Below are 21,991 nucleotides of genomic sequence, written 5' to 3'. Positions count from 1 at the left end.
ATAATACAATCCTTAGACAATTTCTGAACTTACAAAACATATCAACACAAAACAAATAGAGAAATTACGGATAACTCTTATTAAAGTATGTTATACAAAATGTTACTTAATGGACTGGACTGATGTGGACTCTCATTCTGATGGCACCCATTCAGAGGCAGAGGATCCCCTGGTGAGCAACTGATGTATTGCAATATTTCTCCAAATCTGTTCCGAACCAAACTCATCTTGGATGGCCTGAGGATGAGTGCATTTCTGCAAGAAAACTACGCTGTTAAATTCAACTTAAAGGTTACATGCAATAAATAATTCCATTCCAGTTCATCTTCCATGAGCCAGAGAAGCTGATGCAATCCCTTACACACTTCCACTCACACACACACACAAACACAATCCTCATTGCGGTAAAGAGAGCAGATCGATCAGTCAAGCTCAGATGTTTGGCTTCAGGAAGACTTGCTTTTAAATCTTTTAGCGCCAGACCTCTGGATTCCAGCAGAAGCGATTAACTCGGCTCCACAGTCCACTGACGGCATGTTCATCTGGGTGCTCAGTCACAGTCAGGACTGGAGTTAAGGATCAGGTGAATTGGATTAGAATGAACTGAAATGCGACACGCTGACTAAATGTGATCGACATAGTTAAAGGGAAATTCTGTCATTGTTTACTCTGACTCATACGTTTTCACCTCTAGTGAAGTGTTTGCAAGATTAGTAAACATTAGGTTCTAACTGAAATGAGATATTTTCTAAACATTGTCAGACACTTATGTTAAGAGCTTTGCTTATAGAATATTTCCTGGTATCAATACACTTTTTGTTATACCTGTTATGAAAAGTCTGATAACTTTCCTTTGAAGTTTTAAAATTCAAAGCAGATCAGCGTTAGTGTATCCAACTTCATGGGAACACAGGTACAACTTTCCAGCTAAATGGTATGACGTTTGTGAGCCAAATGTCACGGCATGTCTAATTTCAAACTATGTTGGTGAGAGAGAGACAGTGTGTTATTTTTATTTATGGGCTTTTGGCCTTTTAATCAATAGGGAAGTGTAGATTGACAGGAAATCTGCAAGCATGACAAATGGGTTTAAAACAAGTGTTAATTTTTACTGACTTTTTTAGTAATAGTTTTTGATTAGTTTTGATTAAAATATACTTCATAAATTTAGTTCATATTCAGTTTTATTCAGATAAAAAAATGGAATTCATTAAAGTGTTGTTAACAGTAATGTTAATTCACTTTTATTAAAATATATCCTTAATAAATTTTTTCTGTAAAATAAATAAATGAATTCATTATGGGCTGTTCACTGAGAACATGTAAACATTCTAGACGGGCACATTTGAACACTGGACTCTTATTAAATTTTTTTCAGCATCATGTGCATCTTGTGTTTAAATACAAAGATTGCAGTCTTTTCTGTGTGATGCATTATAATTTATTATAATAATCTTATTTCCTCTTATTTTTGTTAACTATGTTTACATTTGTAAAGTAATCATCATCATGTGGAGCGTTCCACTTGTCTTCATTATCATTTACAAATTCAAAAAAATAATAAAAAAAAACATTGTTAGAGGGATAGTTCACCCAAAAATGAAAATTATGTCATTAATAACTCACCCTCATGTTTATCTTTGGAACACAGTTTAAGATATTTTAGATTTAGTCCGAGAGCTCTCAGTCCCTCCATTGAAGCTGTGTGTACGGTATACTATCCATGTCCAGAAAGGTAAGAAAAAACATCATCAAAGTAGTCCATGTGACATCAGATGGTCAGTTAGAATATTTTGAAGCATCGAAAATACATTTTGGTCTAAAAATGGCAAAAACTATGACTTTATTCAGCATTGTCTTTTCTTCCGTGTCTGTTGTGAGAGAGTTCAAAACAAAGCAGTTTGTGATATCTGGTTCTCTCTTGAACTATTGTGAAGAGAGAACTGAAGATGAACACCGAGCCTAGCCAGATAACAAACAATAGACTGACTCGTTCACGAGTCAAGAACCGGTTGCATCGGTTTTCGGATCACCAGTAGTTCATTTGGACAGTTCGATTCAATAAACCGGTTGAAGAAAATGGTTCACCGGTTCTTTTGCACTCGACGTAATGGTGTCATTGGCGATGATTGCCCTTGATTCAAGCCTTCGGTTTACCTGGGCTCATGACATTAGCACAGAATCAGTTCAGTTCAGACGCTCTGTGTGTCGGTCTGCGTCACGCTAAATCACACATGCGCAGTATCATCAGCTCCTCGGTTCTCGAATCGGACACGTCTGACAGAAACGGTTCTTGACTCGTGAACCAGTCAATCTTTCGTTTTTTATCTGGCACGGCACGGCGTTCATCTTCAGCTCTTCACAGCAGTTCAGTCAGTGTACTGTTTCGGTAAATGAATTACTCCGGGATATTGGTTTGTTTTAACTCAGAGGGAATGTCTCCCACATTAAAAAAGTGAACAGCTTAAGTCATTTGTGGATTAATGTGTATTGGAGACGCGAACCATTTAAAACAATTCAGTTCGATTTGGTGAACTGGTTCAAAAAGATCCGGTTACATTGAATGATTTGTTCGCAAACCTGATATCACTACATTGCAGTGAACTCTCTCACAACAGACACAGAAGAGAAGACATTGGTGAATAAAGTGGTAGTTTTTGCTATTTTTGGACCAAAATGTATTTTCGATGCTTCAAAATATTCTAACTGGCTCTGTGATGTCACATGGACTACTGTGATGACGTTTTTCTTACCTTTCTGGACATGGACCGTACACACCCATTTTTGGGTGAACCAACCCTTTAACAAATGTTTTCATCAATAATTTAATTAACACTTATTTTTGATTCAGTGTGATTGGCATCATTGAAAAAAAATCTGAAATTATTATTATTATTATTTTTACCTATAGTAAGGCGTTTTAACACATTGGGGCTGATTCTTTAACCATGAATATGCACAAATTTGTTGATGAAATATTAATATAAAAATGATTCAGAAAAAATTAATCTGTAAGTAACTTTTGTTTTTTTTTTTCTTCGAAAAATTTACCTAACTTTTATGAGAAACAAAAATATATGTATAAATAATGATTTATTAGTTGAGATGGGAGGAGGTGCAAAGACACATGTACAGTATGCATATATACTGCTGGCCAATGAGAGGTCTCCAATCTGGGTCTGTATAAAAGTTTTCTGTTTGTTTTTGAACTTGTTTTGTGGATGGTACACTTAGCATTGTTTGAGGTTTTTTTTTAATCTCTCAGATGAAAGTGCGTCTTTAGAGAGTGTCATGTGGTGGGAGAGGTGAAAGGAAAGAGTGTACAGCAAGCCCTCATATGGACATGGTTTGGGCATGTTTTATACAAACCTTAGGCTTGCTGTTGCTCTTTTAGAACAATCCAAGTTCACTAACGGTAAAACAAGGTGAAGAACACATTCATGGCAGTATGCAAGTGTTGAAAGTCTAAAAATGAGTCCCATTGTAAAAGACTTGAGAAGGTAGAAGCTTTGCTTTTAGAATATTTCCTGGTAGCCAACAAAATATTTATTTTGTGTGTGTGTGTGTGTGTGTGTGTGTGTGGTGTTTTACCTGCTATGAAAAATATGATAATTTGCCTGTGAAGTTCACCTGGGTTTCAATGAGTTAATTAGCATATTAGCATCAGTTTAGCAGTGAATTAGCTTTTTTTTTTTAAAACAATATACTTTATAGACTTTTCTTTTGTAAAAATAACATATTGATCTGAAAATGTGGAGCTCCAATTAAAAAATATTTTAAATAAAACGCATCTTGCATTTTTAAATGCAAAAATGCATTCTGTGTGAATGGCACTTTAGTATATTTTCAATATTTTGCATTATAATTTTTTTCTTATTTTATTTTCATTTGGTTTTCACTAAAAGAGGAGTTTTCTTCATGAAGAAAAAAAACCTGTCAACACTCAATTCTTACTGCAATTACTGCAATGTCATAAGCACATGCACCACCCACTGAGTTTATGTTTGCAACTTTGTGTGCTTTTTTTGTGTTACACATATGTGGAGGCTTTACTGACAGTTTTTTTTTAATCTCTTGTATGAGATATTTGCATGTGAGAACTTGTTGGTTATATGGTGAAGTGGAGATAAGGGGGAAATTTTCATTGTCGCTTATAATATCGCTCTTTCTCTCTCTCTCTTGCACTTGAGCACACCAACACTTCTCTTTACATTTTGCCTACCAATTACAAAGCTTCAAGCATCCCCTGTTCAAAAAAGCCTCTCTGTAGCACCAATCCTTGCATATCGCTGAAGCCAGGAAAACACTAGGATCAGTGAGGAGACCCATTAAATGGGGTGTCACTTGGGTCTGCATGCTTCGCCTGTTCTGGTTTATTCAGCTGTGCGTGAAGAAAGGGTTGGGGTCAGTAGGACGTGTGTATATAAAGTTTTTCTGCAGTGAGGAAACTTGACCCTTAGGGCTTAGTCTTGGCTAACTGGTAAAGACTGTTCCATAATCAGCCTGACTCTGAAGATTTAATCATTAGATCAGTGACTAAAACTGAGCCTAGATCTGCATTTAAGAGGAGCTACGTGAACAGACGACCCTGATCTGAATCAGAGTCCAAGTGCAATCCTTTACCAGCCCTTTAGCATTCAACAACTTTAACATTGGTTACATTTACTATTATTCTTCCCTCTGGTCAGTGGGAGACATTCAACATACTACCTCACATATCATTTTTCTATGTAACATAAATTGCAACTAATTCAGCCACCTTATGGCTGAGCATGGAACGAGTCCAGGGTATACGGAAAATTAAGCACCATTAATAAAGAATTGCAGGGCACTGTGTTTGCAGAGAGTATTGAAAAAACATGCTGATTAACTCAGCGACTGAAGGATATACATGCCGTTTTCTCAGATGACATGCTTGGGTGTCTTTCTGAGGTGCATGTCTAATTGAAACAACAGGATTTGTTATGCTAAGATGATGCAAAAATAAGGATAATGACAGGAAATGGTGCTCAATTACTTGTCATCTCTATTCTAGGACAGCTGCTATGTTCTTCTTTTACACAAGCTGAATACTCGCTTCCTGTACAGTTTTGTGATAATTTGGGGAAAGCATCATTCTAGCTGTTCAAGTATGGTATATGAGACTGTTTTATTGTCCTTTAAGTAATAATTCACCTAAAAATTCTGTCATCATTTACTCACCCTCTTGTCTTTCCTAAGCTTAGAATCACCTAACTTTCTTCTGTGGAATACAAAGACGAAAAATTTTAAACAACTTAACATTACATGGAAGTTAATTGTCAGTTTCGTGGTTTTTGCAAGTAAAAACTGAATTACCATACAATAATGGTGAAAAATGGGTAAAGGACATTTCTGGAAGTCTTTCCGGAATCAATTAATGATAGTAGTAGATGAAGTAGTTTATTTATTTATTTTATATATTATTTGTTACTTTTAGTTATTATGAATGTAAATTATTGTCATTTGTGTTAAATATTTTTTTTGCACTTACTTAATGTTTATTACATTATTTTAATGGTTTGTTTTTGTGTGTATGACCTTTTGCACTGGCTATATACAAGTATTTGTTTTGCACGTTCTATAAACTCTGATTCATTGTGTGGTTTTCACTTTGACCACCTGCATTATTATGGTGGTTGTTAGTACATTTTATGCTACAATGATTTTTGAAGTTTGATATATTAACATAATGAAATATACAGTTATAAGATATAAAACATCCTGTAACAGATGAAACATTGTCAAATTATATCTATTGTGAAATTCAGATGACTGCAACTTTTTTGTTATTAAACAGTTTGTGTGTGTGTGTGTGTGTGTGTGTGTATATATATATATATATAGTTTTTAACACATTTTTCAAAATAGCCTTTGTGTTCCACAAAATATGGAAAAGTTTGAAATGACAGAAGTGCAAGTAATTTAAAAAAATTCTGAGAGTTCCTGTATTGATTTTCCAATATATTGGGACTGCTTTGGGCGAGTTGCAGAATAACACCTCAGGCTATATAGGGAACAAAGCCATAATTACAGCATAAGGTAGCTTTTCAGTGGCTTATTTGACCTCCATGTTTATTACAAGCCATTTATCCTCATCTTCTACAATTCTGGGCATTTTTACATTTTCTCAGGTCGAACAATGCGGTGCCATAATGTGTGGAGCTTTGTTTCTATAACTGACTTCATCCACATAAACTCCCCCACAGGGCTTAACTTGTGTTATATACATGCATGTAACATTATATTGCTCTCTCTCTCTCTCTATATATATACTACCATTCAAAAGTTTGGGATCAGAACGATTTTTTATGTTTTTTACAGGAGTTTCTTATGCTCATCAAGGCTACATTTACAGGTGCTGGTCATATAATTTGAATATCATCAAAAAGTTGATTTATTTAACTTATTCCGTTCAAAAAGTGAAACTTGTATATTATATTCATTCTTTACACACATACTGATATATTTAAAATGTTTATTTCTTTTAATTTTGATGTTTATAACTGACAACTAAGGAAAATCCCAAATTCAGTATGTAGTGTTTTGAGTTTGACCATTCCAGCAAACTTTAAATTTTCCAAGAAAATATATTTTATTTTCATGTTTCACCATACATGACATTATTAACAAACTTGTAGGAGTATACGGAAACTGTGTATTTTGGTTTAAAATAATGTATGGTATTTTATGTTGTGTGGTGTCATTTCCGTTAATTAAATTGCCCAATCGGGTCCCGCTTTCGTCAGAACAGCTTTGGTCTTGAGCGAGACAGGTAAGTTGCAAATGTGCTCTGTGACGTGGAGTTAAAATATATCACATTTAGTTAAAATTGTGTTTGATATCAGTGGATGACATGTTTTGATGCTGGACTGAGTCAAATAGTCTGTTCGTTTGGCGTATTTTTCAGTATATTGTGAGTTTTTTGTTAACGAGTTGGTTCAAGTTACCGCCCGCGCCATTTTTATTGGCGGTATTTTTCTGATAATTTTGTTTTTTTAATAAAAGTGGATTATGTTCTTAAAACGTCATGCAGTTAAACTTGTCTAAAGTATATCGTAATTTTATGTTTTCAATTGTGTAATTGTAGCTATGTATCATCTTTGAGTCGTTAATCAGCTGCAGTTACAGTATTAATGGGGACAGAGGTTCACTTTACTTTTCTCTCTCTTCTCGCAACTCTCGCAGAACAAAGAACAGAGTGTTTTTGTGTGCCGTTAATCCCTGTCCTGTCTTTAAATAAACTGCAGGTATGTAATTGTTACAAAATAACCACTATACGATCACATGTCATTGTAAGGTCAGACTGAAAAAATGTTTTCTTCTTTTTGCAAAGTATGAAATTGTATGCGTGTGTAGAAATATATTTATATTGAATATAGGGCTGGGCGATATGGAGCAAAAAATATATCTCAATATATTTTGCTATATCTCGATATACGATATATATCTCGATATCTTTACAGGAAAAATAACCCCCCAAAAACTACTGTAAAAACAAATATGCCAAATATTACATGTTTAGGGCCCTATGAAATGTTTTATTTTTTTCTTCACCATATGTTTTATTGTAATCTAATTATGTGTTTAAGCAAGTGTAATTATTTAAATGCATAAAAACAACTTAATTTGTTAATTATTTTTCTTAAAATAGCCTTATGATAATTTTTTTTTCCCCTCTGAAATTCTGTGTATTCACATTTTTCTGGTTATCAAAATGAAGGTATAAGACATTCATTTAATTCATCTTTTGATATTTGAAAATTAAGCAAACTTTATTTTTTGGTAAACAAAGGGGATTTACTATTAAAAATAAAACATGGAAGAAATGTTGTGTGATTATTCCTTAAATTGTGTTCGTTTCATTTTAATAGTAGTAGTAGTAGGCTATGTACATTCTGCTGAACAAAAGTGAAAGAAAATGACAGTGACGTGACATTCAGCCAAGTATGGTGACCCATACTCAGAATTCGTGCTCTGCATTTATCACATCTGAAGTGCACACACACAGAGCAGTGAACACACACACACACTGTGAACACACACCCGGAGCAGTGGGCAGCCATTTATGCTGCGGGGCCAGGGGAGCAGTTGGGGGTTCGATGCCTTGCTCAAGGGCACCTCATTCGTGGTATTGATGGTGGAGAGAGAACTGTACATGCACTCCCCCCACCTACAATTCCTGCCGGCCCGATACTCGAACTCACAACCTTTCAATTGCCAGTCCGACTCTAACCATTAGGCCACGACTTCCCTAAATAGGCTAGTAATAGATTTCTGGCAAATACTTTTATTTTGACAGGTTTACTTTTACAGTTCTGTGCATGTGATATACAGTCTATGATGTGATATGATGGTAGATTTTACTCAAATCAGACGTTCAGATGCTCATGGAGTGACTCTCAGTGCAGTTCTGGAGATGTTGTTCATATGTTCACATCGTCATTTAGTGAGACGACGGAAGCTGAAATCACCGGAGCGTCATGCGCGCTTCTGTTTGTTTAATAAATGAAGATGCGCTTCTGCTCCATTCATTAACACAGACACGCAGAACATACAGGATTCATATTTAAATAGACTTTTCCGGCTTAATATTTACAGATATTAGTCAATATCGCGATTTGATGTGAGTGCAATGACCTACTTTTGAATTCAGTTAAAATCTGACAAATTCCGTGACATTCCACAACTGTAAATTCCGTTTTTATGACTGAATTCTGTGATTCCGTCCGCGTTCCATCATAGGACCCTACAGTAGACATCTGCCTGCTGTTCGCCCGATGCCTTAAAACCGATGTATCTCCATATAATGGAGCCAGTTGTCTTTTTTATACTAGTTCTGCAGTCTCCATTCTGGTTGAGGACGCCGCCATGTTTATGAGACAACACGCAATGCGAGGGGAGGGGGAACAAAATCAAGGAGGCGGGGGCGAGCACAGCACAGAGAAGACAAACAAGCAAAGTGGCAGAATCAGAATTAAATATATATACGATTTGTCAAAATCCATATCATGTTTAAAAAATATCTCGATATATTTTAAATATCGAGAAATCGCCCACCCCTATTATATTATATTGAGAATATTTTTACCTTTCCTTTATTGACTTTGTCTAAGGTTGTATTGTATATGATGTCTAATAAATGTGTTGAATGAAAATGAGTGAAACAAGACACTGCATGTAGTAAGTTTATTGTTAGAAATGGTCAGAACAGCTTTGGACTTGAGCGAGACAGAACAAAGAACAGAGAGTGTTTTTGTGTGCCGTTAATTCCTGTCCTGTCTTTTAATAAACTGCAGACGTGGTCCACTGAAGCCAGTGGTGTCGTGTGGTTCTTTGTGGTGAGAGACGAAGTCCGCTACAAGTATCTGAAAAAATTTGAATATTGTTAAAAGGTTCAATACTGAAGACACCTGGTGCCACACTCTAATCAGCTAATTAACTCTTCATGCTTCCTGCGGCTGACCAACTTTATGGAGATGCAGATTTCATTTTCCAACAGGACTTGGCACCTGCACACAGTTCCAAAGCTACCAGTACCTGGTTTAAGGACCATGGTATCCCTGTTCTTAATATCCCTGTTCAAACCCAAAGAGATATTCTTTATAAAAGTTAAGACTTGCCACGACCTCCTAAAACGTCTCGTTTAAACACGCCCACACATGTCTACGTCACTGTGTGGGAAGATTTGCATAACACTGCCCAAATGTTTACACAAAGAAAGAAGGAATAACTTAGATTCTCTCTGTAGTATTGTTGCTGCCGCTGCCATGTCTTGGAGAAGCTGTGCGTTTCATGTGAAAGCGAAACTGCTTTGTTTGTCTTCCAAAAGAGAACACAACTAAAAACCAGTGGTTAAAGGCGGGCGTACACCGTGCGAATTCGGATGGTTGGAAGATCGTATGTCCACGCACACGGCACGAGTGAGTGAGTTTATCTGAAAATCATACGGACGAGATTATATACGACACGATTTTACAACCTGCGAATTCCAGAAGCAATCACACAAAGTTGATAGACTCGTTCGACTTGAAGCACCGCGCACGCACAGAAGGATCACTGTATGACATTAAAGTACAGCGAGAGCGATAAGAGAGCACACACATCCAATGCATTCGAATCGCTCTCGCGGTACTTTGATGCCGTACAGGTGATCATTCTGTGCAGCGCTGCTTCAAGTCGAACGCGCCTAATATAACTGCCCTCCCTCTCTCATAACTGCATGTAAAATATTGATGTGACTGTTTCCGTACAGGTTATTTTTCAGCAATAGGAAACCGGAACGTTTGGTCACCCTTTGTGTGTGTGCTTGTATATGGTTTATAAATATCTGAAATGGGTATTACAATGTAATCATGGTTTGTGAGGACAATTCTTGAAAGACACAATGCATAAAAAGACAGCATAAGTCATTATAACCAGTAATTCAGGGTTTTTCCTGGGTCAAAATTGGTCTTCGGTGGTGGCTGACCGACATGGTAAATTTTACTTAACACTCTTGCTAAATGGGGTAAGCACATTTACTTTCTCATTTCAGATATACAGTATATGTTCTTCTAAGAAGTAATGATTTCTTTATACACCGATTCAGGCACTGACGTGCAGACCAATTGCTTTAACTATTCATTATAATGAATCGGCTCAAAGGAGTCATTAGGTTACAAATCAGACTTTAGCGGACGTGTTGTGTGGGAATCCTGGTTGTCAGGACATCGCAAAAGATTTGTCTACACGCACGCAAAACACCTCATAACTGTAAAGATTTTTTTTTAATGGTGCTGAATAATTTCTGGTCCCAATTTTATTATTATCATCATTATCAATATTATTATTATTAATAAATTTCACTAGTGGTCCACTGTATGAAGAATTTTTGGGTATAATATGTCACAGTTCACTTTATTTTGCTATACTCACCTGCATAAATGTATTATAGTGTCCTGCACCTACTAGTAAAAAAATATATTAAAATATCTGGTGTCTGAATAATTGCTGGTTTGACTGTGCATTAATTCTTGTTAAAACTACAAAGTAAGGAGCAGTGTGTGATTTTCTTTCTTTCATTTTCTTGGATTAACATTACAGCAGCCAGTAGTTAAATTAGGCACGGTCACTTTAAGAGACAATGAATCCATCCAATATAATACACGTCTAATTTTTTTCTAAACTTTTTACATTCACTTAAGACATAACCAACAGTTTTTTTTCGAACATACTTTCGAAGACGGTATGAATTTGACGGTATTTGTATTTGACGGTACAAAATAAGGCAAATTTCAGTGTTCAAGCGTTTTGAGGCCCCTCTTTCTGCATGAGCTCTAAACATCAGAACACCGCGGTGCTGAATTGGGCTCTTTTACATCCTTTTCTGTTTGTTTAAACTGCGATTTGTATTTGTTCGTTCAGGTGCAGGAGGAAGTTCGATGAGAACTTCACGAAGTAGAATTCAGTTCAGTGTTGCTGTCTGTGATACGCGGCTCTCTCTGCGTGCTCACTGAACACAGCGCGCGAGTAACAGCTTCTCAGTTCCTGCTGAGCCTGCAAGGCTTAAAAACACGTGAAAATGCTAAGCTTTTGTGACCACAAACAGCAGTGGCCTGTCAACTGTCCTGAGCGTCTTTTAAGGATGGCCTCAGCCAGACGGTTGAGATCGCCAGGGGCACCCCTTCAGCCGTGTGCCCATATAATAGTCACCACCTTTCACCACACTAGCGACGACCCTGGGATCAGCTGATTTTGATGTGAGGGAGAGAACAAAGCCAGAACTGAAGACGGAGAGTGCCCGCGTCGGGGTGGGGCACTGTGCTCGTTCTCTCTGTCACTCCGTCAGTAGCCTGCTTCACTCACAAAACCCAATTACAAATCAAATAAGGCTTTGGCGGCACAAAAAAAAAAATCGTTTTGGCGGCCGCCAAAAAAATTTTTATGTAGGAAAAACCCTGTAATTATGTCCCCATTGGATGCAACACATGCCTTTTTTGCAATGGGTTTTATTGTTTTTGTCTCGTTGCGCCAGGACAGGGCATCACAGTATGTTAAAGACGGGTAACATTTGTCACACGCTTGAGGTATTCAACCAATCACAATGCACTGGACAGCTGGCCAACCAGCATACACCTCGCTTTTCAGACTGATGAGCTTTGTAAAAATCGACGCATTTCAGAAAGTCGGGCATAAAGATGATAATAATAATAAACAATAATGTACAGTATGTGGAAAATATTATGGCTTTTTTTTTTTTTTACCATAAACCACATAAACACATTGCATTACAACAAATAAACAAAATAATGTTCTTTTTAGCAACGTCATATGACCCCTTTAAAAAAAAGCATTACATTAAAATATTAATCTTTTCTAACAACATACACTACCGTGCAAATGTTTGGGGTAGGCATATTTTTATTCTTCCTTTTTTTTTTAAGAAATTAAAACTTTTATTCAGTAAGGATATGTTGAATTGATAAGAAATGAAAGCAAATATTTATATTTTGAATAAATGCTGTACTTTTTTACGTTTTATTCATCAAAGAATCCTGAAAAAAAGTATTGCAGTTACTGCAATTCAGCATTTCCTCACAGAAATAAATGATATTTTAAAGGATATTAAAACTGTAACCACTATTTTATATTGTAAAGACATTTTGAAAGATTATTGTTAATTTTTCTGTATTTTTGATCAAGTAAATGTAGCCTTGAAGAGCATAAGAGACTTCTTTAAAAAAACATTTAATTTCTCACTAATCCCAAACTTTTGAACGGTAGTTTATAAATATATAGACTCACAGGAAGATAGAGAACCCAGGGGAAAAAAGTAGAGCCCAACCAAAATGGATTTTTGGGGGCCGATGCCGATATTAACTTGAAAATAGCAGATTTATAAGCCGATATTTTGATTTTGAAAATAAACTGGATATTAGACCCATTTCCTATAAACTGCACTTACACAATAGCAAATATCTAAATATCTAATATCTAAATAGCAAAATATCTGCCTGTTCTATGTATGTGGGCTGTATAAACCATTTTCCAGAAGGGATTTATGTAAAAAAAAAAAAAAGCCTTAGATTAAGGTCTCAATGAGTAAACAATTGCACATCAAAAGTATATATTTTTTTAATGATCAAAAAACAGTCTGGTTTTAAACATTTAACACTTTTACTTTCTTCCAGTTGAAGCTGGTTTTAACAGTCTGTGTGTGTACTGTAAATAAATTATAATACTAAAGTTAAAGTATTTGCAGAAGTAGTCCCACACTTTGCTGCTACAGCATTCACCTTTTTCAGGTATCTGTAGGCAGAGAGAGAGACAGAGAAAGAATAAGCATGTGTATTAATAAAATCACCATGTATCATTACTCATGTCATCATTAGAATTATAATTATAATAAATGGAATAAAAAGGAAGCTATATTAGGGGAAGTCGTGGCCTAATGGTTAGAGCGTCGGACTCCCAATCGAAGAGTTGTGAGTTCTAGTCTCGGGCAGGACGGAATTGTTACCACAACTTAGGTGCCCTTGAGCAAGGCATCGAACCCCCAACTGCTCCCCGGGCGCCGCAGCATAAATGGCTGCCCACTGCTCCGGGTGTGTGCTCACAGTGTGTGTGTGTGTGTTCACTGCTCTGTGTGTGTGCGCATTTTGGATGGGTTAAATTCAGAGCACAAATTCTGAGTATGGGTCACCATACTTGGCTGAATGTCACTTTCACTTCACTTCACTTAGCGTTAGAGTAACGTAACCAGCCTGAATTCACCAAATTGTTCTCTGGACCTGAGGGTAGCGTCTTCTTCCTTGCTTCTCTCTTAATTATCATCAGCTGGACTAGCGCTATCGCTCGCTTCTTACAACGGGACAGATACATGTTTGCTGCTGACCGAAAGGAGGAACAACAGACTATGAAAGAGCTCCCGCTAAAAGATTTTAAAACTCCGCCAACGTCATAGCCCAGCGCAGCGCAAATCGCGTTGTATCTGAAGGGCAACGCTGAACCCAGCATACCGCGTTCTGTGTGAAAGGACCATTACGCGGTCATTATGTGGGAAACACACCGCAATAGAATAAGAATAATTTAAATGCTAACGTTATAGTTTGACCTCTTATTAACGTTCGCGCTCTTCCACTGATAAACAAGGTATTAGCTTTGTGGCTAATCAAATATAGCAATGCATGAGCGGCTGTAAGTGATGTTGCAGAATATTTAGAAGTGATAATGATAGGACCGTTAGCTAGAACTACCACACCGTTTTTATATACAGTGTATGAATTACATCTACAATCATTTCACATGACGAACGACAGACTCACCTGGGTGGCTTGGCTGATCGCTTTCTTCTGTAGTGAATTTCTGGCGCTGTTGTCAACTCTGGAGTTGCAGACCGCCCTCTGGTGGGCAAAGTATGCAACACTCATAACATGAGTGAAGCATGAGACTCTGTTTTTTCATGTTTCATCGGCCGTTATAAACGCCGATGCCGATTTAAATGCAATTAGCTCATATCGGCCGATAATATCGGCCGGCCGATATATCGCTCGGGCTCTAGAAAAAAAGTTTATGATGACTACCCTTGTTTCTCTTCTACCTTTTCTTCTACAAAGCCCTTAATGGTAGATGTGCATGCAGCAGGGAGTCAGTGGGATATATATGGATGTTGGAATGCAGGAGTTTTCGTTTGACATTCTCCAAACGTACTTCCTGAAAGTGGGGGAAATGTGCCTCAAATATTCCTCGTTATTGTTGAGTAGTCTAATGATCCTGTCTCCTGGCAATGTTAAACAGGGAGGCCGGATTACCTTTCAGCTTTTATGATTACACTGTGTGTGTGTGTGTGTGTGGTGGGAGATGTTCCTGTGAGGCTTATTAGACTTGCAGGCGGACTGGGTGAGAGAAGAGAAAATTTCTTTCCTCTAGGGGTCTGCACTCATCACCTCGCATAAAGGCCACTTTAGACAGACACTAAGGCACATATGAGGCACTGATGGAGGACATAACTTCTAGAGGTAGGAGCTGTGCCTTTATGCTCTTCTAGGTTGATGTTCTTTCCCACCTAAACTTCTAACCCTATTTGACCCAGTAATGAATGTTGGCTTCTATGATTATACTTGAGATGGTTGAGCTGGATCTAATTGACTTTTCAAATCCTATAATCCTTCATTCATATCATAAACCTATTTTATTTCCCTGTTCTTCTTGCCCTTCAACCCTTGTGGAGCTCCATTTGGCCTCTGTGCATTCAGTCGATCCGTCCTAGCCTGGCTTTAGGGTGAAGCTCAGGTCCCTGCTGTTGTCACAAATTATATGTCAGAGGCACGACGAAGCCATTCGTAGGAGCCGTGCTGGGTCTGTATAATTTAACACATAGCACTCAGCACTGGGATGGTGCCAAAATGTGCAACTGCAGATCTCATCTAATCGTATTCTGCTCCATTCAGCACCATGCAGTCCTTCGTAATTGGCTCTTTGAAAAGGTGTTTTGTTAGGTGCGATTAGTCATACCCCATAAGAGAGCAGACGCTGCTGTCCATAAGAGGATTGACTGTATTTAAGTCACAAGAATTTTTGTTGATAGTCTTGCTTTGCTTTATAACAACTTTGCCACGCCAAATATTGGGTTAAAGTAATGCAAGTCGTCATTGAGAATAATGGAAGGTCCATAAATTGGTAATGGGAATTTGGGAGGAAAATGTGCTTAAAGTGATAGTTTACCCAAATGGAGTTTATTTCTTCTGTTGAACTCAAAAGATTATGTTATTTTGGCAACCAAACTGTTGCTGGTAGCCAATGACTTCTATATTTTTTTCCCTATGGATGTCAATGTTTGGTTACCAACTCAAAATATCTTCCTTTGTGTTCAGCAGAAGAAAGAAACATACAGGTTTGGAACAACTTGGGGGTGAGCAAATAATGACAATTTTCTCTTTTTTTTTTCTTTTTTTTTACCAACCCTTGGTAAAAATAATATTATAGTTGAAAATTTAAATCTAATATATTAAATCCTATGTGAGGTGTTTTTAACCAAAATTTAAAGCATAAATTAAATAAAAAATAATGCAACAGCAGTAAATGTATAATTTGTCTTCAATTTCTTTATGCAAAATTTACCTTTTTTTTTAAGGTGAAATTAAATCTAGACATACTTTCATGTAATCTATGTATTAATCCAAATTGGTTCTAGTTTTTTTTTTTTACTAGAATTAAAAATAAATAAATAAATAAATAATATATCTTGCAAAACTATCATAATTTGCTGCTACAAATGTTAGTGGTCATTTCAAGGTAGAGAGGGTAAAGTCTTAAAGGAGTTATGTCCTTTACTCTGACATAAATTGGTTTGCCTCTGAGGAATATTCTTACTGTAAGTGTGAGAGGATGCATTTTCAAATCTTGCTTCACTGACCATTTTGTTTTAGTAAACAAATACCATCTGCTTATCAGTAGATGTAAATCAGTTAAGGTGGCTGATTTAGTTGCATGTTGTGTTATTTTTTTCACTGGACTAGAGAGTGTTCTGATGAGGCATGAAGCTTGCATTTATGAGGTGTATGTGGGGTAGTGCTCTGTACAGACCAGCCTGTGACGCTTATGAGTTGTGATAAAAGAATGTATGGACATGAATGTTTTTATTTAAAGGGGGGGTGAAATGCTCGTTTTCACTCAATATCCTGTTAATCTTGAGTACTTATAGAGTAGTACTGCATCCTTCATAACTCCAAAAAGTCTTTAGTTTTATTATATTCATAAGAGAAAGATAGTCTGTACCGATTTTTCCCGGAAAAACATGAGTGGCTGGAGGCGTGACGTGTGGTCGGAGCTAAAGAATCACGTGCGCCAGTAGGCTTTTGCGTTGAGCGCGTCTGGAAGTTGTGACACCCTGAGGACAAAACCAACCAAAACAAACCATGGCTAACAGTCAGATTCAGCGTATATTTATGATCCAGAGGCTGAAATTGAACATGACTAAGTTCCACTTTGTCCTCTTTTTTTTTTTTTTTTTTTTTAAGCTGTACATGTGGAAAGTGCTGTTTGATTACATGACAACATTGCATGTTGTTTACTTGATGTGCTTACGCATCGATAGCTAAGTTAATAACACAGATATATTTGAAGCAGTTTTACTCACCGCCTGCGGTTCCAACACACGATCGTGACCCTTTTTCATTGGGACTGCATTATCCTTAAGAAATAAACGATGTGCAAATCCGGCGTCAAACTGGGCCTTGTTTGTAAAACAAGCATCTTCGAAATGCAGGGAACAAACACAAACACTTGCACAACTCCGTTGATGCTCTGTAAAAATAAACTCCATCCACTGGTCCCTTAATGCTGTTTCTCTTTTGGTAATCTGTGCAGGGTTGTCTTGCCCTGGCAACCAAAAACACACTCCTTTTGTGACATTTCGTGACGCTCTCGCTCTGATCAGTGAAGTCTGTTGTGCTCTCAGTGCTCTGCTACATGGGAGCGCAGGCTCTTCCGGCAGACGCGCCCTTAGCACCCATATAAGGAAATTCCGCTCCATCTAACGTCACACAGAGCCATACTCAAAAAATACTTTCCGAAACTTGTGACAAACCGGAAGTAGTATTTTTGTAACAGAAATACTCCTTCAAACGTACAACTTAATTTTTTTTTACTTTGTCCATGTTTAGCATGGGAATCCAACTCTTTAACAGTGTAAAAAAACTCAGTATGCATGAAATAGCATTTCACCCCCCCTTTAAACAAATAAATAAAAAAAAAGCTTATTGGAGTACATTTTAAAATTTAAATTGGCATGCTGTTAAATTCAGAATGTAACGTTTAATTCAATGTTACCTGCCATATTTTTGTAATTAATTGTAAAATGTAATAGCAATTTTTGAGTGAAAACGGTTTGCCTACATTTGTTTTAATTGTGTGTGTGTATTTATGTTTCAAAGTAAGATGATTATTTCTAATATTAAGTACAATTGTGTAATCACAGATGTAGGATAGGCTAAAATCATTCACTTTATACCACAGTGCAGCAGTATTTGCCCGACTATGTACTCTACATTATAATAAATCTAAGGGTTGTAGCCTATATAGTATGTAAAGACGTCTAATTCACTAAAGTAGCCACATTTATTAAACTGGCTTATTAAACATCTTATATATGAACTCACTTTAGGCATCGCATTTGGACGCATGTCTTTCATACGACGACTTATTATGAAACGATCTCTGTGACTTTTCAGTTTCTGGATGGAGAGAAAATTCCTCAATTGTCCACTTATTGCACATACAACGAAATTAAACCGGACTGTTGAGTCTTGAGAGATGAGTTACAAATAAACACTGGCTAGCCACCACCCTTGCTACCCGTGGCCGCGCGCCAGAGCGCAGCTGCATTGGAAGACAGCTGGTGGATCAGGCAGTGACGACGCGCGCACTCTCTCTCTCCGAGCTTCAGTCTGAATGAGCACGGTCCTCCTCCTGCCACAGGATTGCGTTCTTGAGGAATTCATCATCAATGAAAGTGAAGGAAGACTAAACTGTAGAGGAGAAACGCGAGAATGCCGGCAGATCAGAGGAGACAGACGATTGCTTAATTGGTGAGTTAATGATGAATAACATGCATTCTGTTTTTTACTCAAGAAACACTTGTAGCTATGTCTCTTTATTTCATTTTAGATGGATATATCGCTTTCTTCTCAAAGCGACGTATTACGTATTTTTTTAACAACTGTTTTCCACAAGCGTTTCCGCTTGACTAATCTGTAAAAAGTACATAAAGTCTTGATTTAAGTGTTTACTGTAAGTTATGTCTGAAAACGAGTGTGAGCTGGAAAAGTGAATGAGCTCCTAAACGTTTAAAAATGTAAATTTAACCCATTTCAAGTAGTCTATTTACTCTATCTGGTTTCTCTTTCTTTGGCAATGATCATGTGCGCTGGTTAAGACAATACGTTATAAATGTTTTGAGTTCTTATGTTAATGACAGCATTGCTGGTGATTTTTCTATTATTTAGTTAGAGATGAATCTCAAAGATTGTATTGATATGCGCTGTGATGTGTAATAGAACTTTAGTGTTTCTACTGCCCAACGCTCCAGTTACATTACGCATATTGTTAATCGAGTGAAATAAACACATTAAGTCATGCATTTGCATGAAATAGTCTTGAGTATACGCAAGTTGTTCCATAATTATTCGCAATTCAGTGTCACTTTCAAAGAGTCTCAAACGAATCCACACTTCCAGTGGAATTTAAATGTGGCGTCTTTGCTCTAAGAAAGCGTTGTATGTCAGATTCAGTGATGTATAGAGACAGATTTATGAGCACAGGTCACACTAATTATAGTTTCTGAGGTATATTGGCCCTGAGCTACTTAAAATTCATGATTAAGTGATGATGTCAGTTTAATAAGTGGGGTCACTCTAAGCCTAGCTCTGAATTTATGACTTCTGGGTTCGTATGGTGACATTTTGCGACACAATGTGTCCAGAATCCATTCAGCACCTTTCCGCTTCTTGGGGCACCCGTAACGGGGACTTGGAGATGCGCGCGCCCGCGAGAGAGTGTTGGACGCGTACAGGTTCGATAAGTGGACGTTGTAATAAGATGAAATGACGCAATACGACTGACATCATCCGACATTACAGTTGCATGCGTAACTGTGTCACATTTATCGTCGGGGAAAAAAAATCGCATTTTAAGTTTGGGGAGGAAGGTGAGCTGAATGATGTGTTATATAAAAATGTGTTGTTTGCTTGTGCCACATTTAGCGTCATTCAAACATAATACTATGTCTGCTTTTTTAGGAGTGAAACAAAATCATATTGTTTTATAGAGTAAAAGTATTTTGATACTGTTTTTAGACACTGAATTATAAAACAAAACACAGCAAAAGAGAACACAGCAATCATATTTGTTGTAGTCGCCTGATCATCACAATACGTTTGCCCATCTCTGATGACTTCTGCTTCTGACATGGTCCTTTGGAGACAATCTACAAGTAATGTATCTAAATAATATATTTCCCTTGGTGTGGTTTTTTGATTTGTTCATCTTGGCAACAAATGATTTAGAATGCATCTTGGCTTTCATCATTCTCTTTCAGATATCATTGTTATGTATTAAAATGGACACCTGATCTAGAGTCAACAACCTGGAGAGAAATTGATAATGTGAGGCTGTGCTGGAGTATATTCTGGTGTTCTGGGTTTTGGTTTTATGTTTAAAGTTCTGATTCTCTGTGGGGTTTCTCTCATAAATATGAATTGGCTGCATGGTGAATGCATTAAGGCCATGTTCAGCCAGTGTTCTGTCAGATCTGATTGTACCCAGTGGGAATGGCTTACCAGCATGAATGAAACACAGTAGTTCATAGTGTTTAGGTTGGGATTATGGCTGCATTTTTGTTACTTTAGTAGTTTTTTTTGTTGCATGTGTTGGCACATCTGTGGAATGCGTGTTTTTACTAACAACCAGCATGATAAACTGTGGTATAAGAAACGTCAATAATCTTGAGCCGGTGACCTGACCTGCTCCAGTTTAAATTCATTTGCTGTTTTGAACAAAACCATGCACATTAGAAGATCCTCCTCTTAATCATTTTGTTTTTTAATTGCTTTATGCTAAACAAAAGCTGTCCAAACATGGATAAATACATGCATTGAAACAGTTGTGTGTGCTCACAGGGGAAAATTCCCTTTCTGCCTGTCTGCCTTTTTCTCTCTTTTCCTCTCTGTTAGTCTTTTGCACACCCCCCCCCCCCCCCCTCCCCATTTCATCTGATCTTGTCATGGTGTACTCTCGTGCCCATATCCCCGGATTACAGCCCTAGAGAAAAGATGCAGAAACAACCCACCTGTCACAGTGTTCCACCCTGGGGACTAAAGACATCCCAGGTTCAGTGCCACAGCATGGGGAGTATCTCACCCTGAGACTGTCTTTATATAGGTGTGGAAATACAAAAGATAGCCCATATGCCATTTTTCTTGTGGCACCGTTGGTGGGATGAATCACAGGATGCATTATGATATTTAGAGGGGTCACACTTGCCACACTTGTTACTACACGTAGTGTAAAGTAAAGGCAGTTTTATACTCGCCGCGTCTGCACAATCACGAAGATGTGTGTGGCCGAAATGACTTGAATACTGACGAGACAATGCTAAACTTTGTTATTTATTTGTCGATATATAATACAGCATGAGGTGTAATCCATGCCTCGTCTTATTGATCAAAAGTAACAGTAAATACTTATTTCTGTTCTACTACTTATTGTCTGTTTCATATAAATGCAGTTTTCTTTTTTTAATTTCTATTGATTAAAGAGTCTTGAAAAAAAGTTTCTAAACTAAGTAGCATAACTGTTTTCAACTGTGATAAGAAGAAATGTTTTTTGAGCACTAAATCAGCATATTAAAATTTATTTCTGAAGGATCATGTGATACTGATGACTGGCGTAATGATGCTGAAAATTTAACCTTGCCATCAAAAGAATAAATTACATATCGTCCCCTTGGAATTATAAGGTTCTATCTGACATTTTTGTCAAAATTGAGTTATTCACATATTCTTATTCTGTGACGATTAATGTACATTATGTGATGTTTTATTTTAAGTTGTGTACATTTTGGGATTTTTTATTAAAAAAACAAAAAGGTTCTATCTATAGAAGTCTATGGAACACACAAACTTTTTAAAGCTTAAGATCTCAAAACTACTCAGAACGCAGATAGAACCTTATAATTCCAAGGGGACGATATGTATTTAAAATGTTATTTTGATATTTCACAATATTACTGTTTTCATTGTATTGTCAATTAAATAAATGCAAACTTTGTGAGCATAAAATATTCCTCTTTCAAACTGACCCCAAATGTTTTAACAGCAGTATATTTTTGAAGTTTTGAGTGGAGTGAGCTTTTACATATCTAACAAAACTGAGGAAATTGACAACTGTGTTCTCAGAAGTAAAGTTCAGTTCTCAGGTTTACAGTTCATCAAAG

The 21,991-nt window shown here is 37.0% G+C and overlaps 1 protein-coding gene across 3 annotated transcripts in view; it reads left to right on the top strand.

The window, feature by feature from the left end:
• Positions 1-6,755: 6,755 nt before the first annotated feature.
• LOC128017155 (5-hydroxytryptamine receptor 2A) overlaps positions 6,756-21,991 on the top strand; it is an 86,907-nt gene continuing 71,671 nt past the window's right edge. For 2 of the 3 annotated variants that reach the window (XM_052602394.1, XM_052602387.1), the window contains exons 1-3: positions 6,757-6,793; positions 7,207-7,268; positions 18,231-18,587. The gene's annotated coding sequence lies outside the window, so the exon portion shown is untranslated. Of the gene's footprint in view, positions 6,794-7,206; positions 7,269-18,230; positions 18,588-21,991 lie in introns of all 3 variants that reach the window. The other variant, XM_052602388.1, reaches the window with a different exon arrangement.

The sequence above is a fragment of the Carassius gibelio genome, chromosome A7 (assembly GCF_023724105.1).
Source record: "Carassius gibelio isolate Cgi1373 ecotype wild population from Czech Republic chromosome A7, carGib1.2-hapl.c, whole genome shotgun sequence".
Classification (NCBI taxonomy): domain Eukaryota; kingdom Metazoa; phylum Chordata; class Actinopteri; order Cypriniformes; family Cyprinidae; genus Carassius; species Carassius gibelio.
Note: the sequence above shows the minus strand (reverse complement) of the source record. Positions and strands in the feature narration are given on the sequence as shown.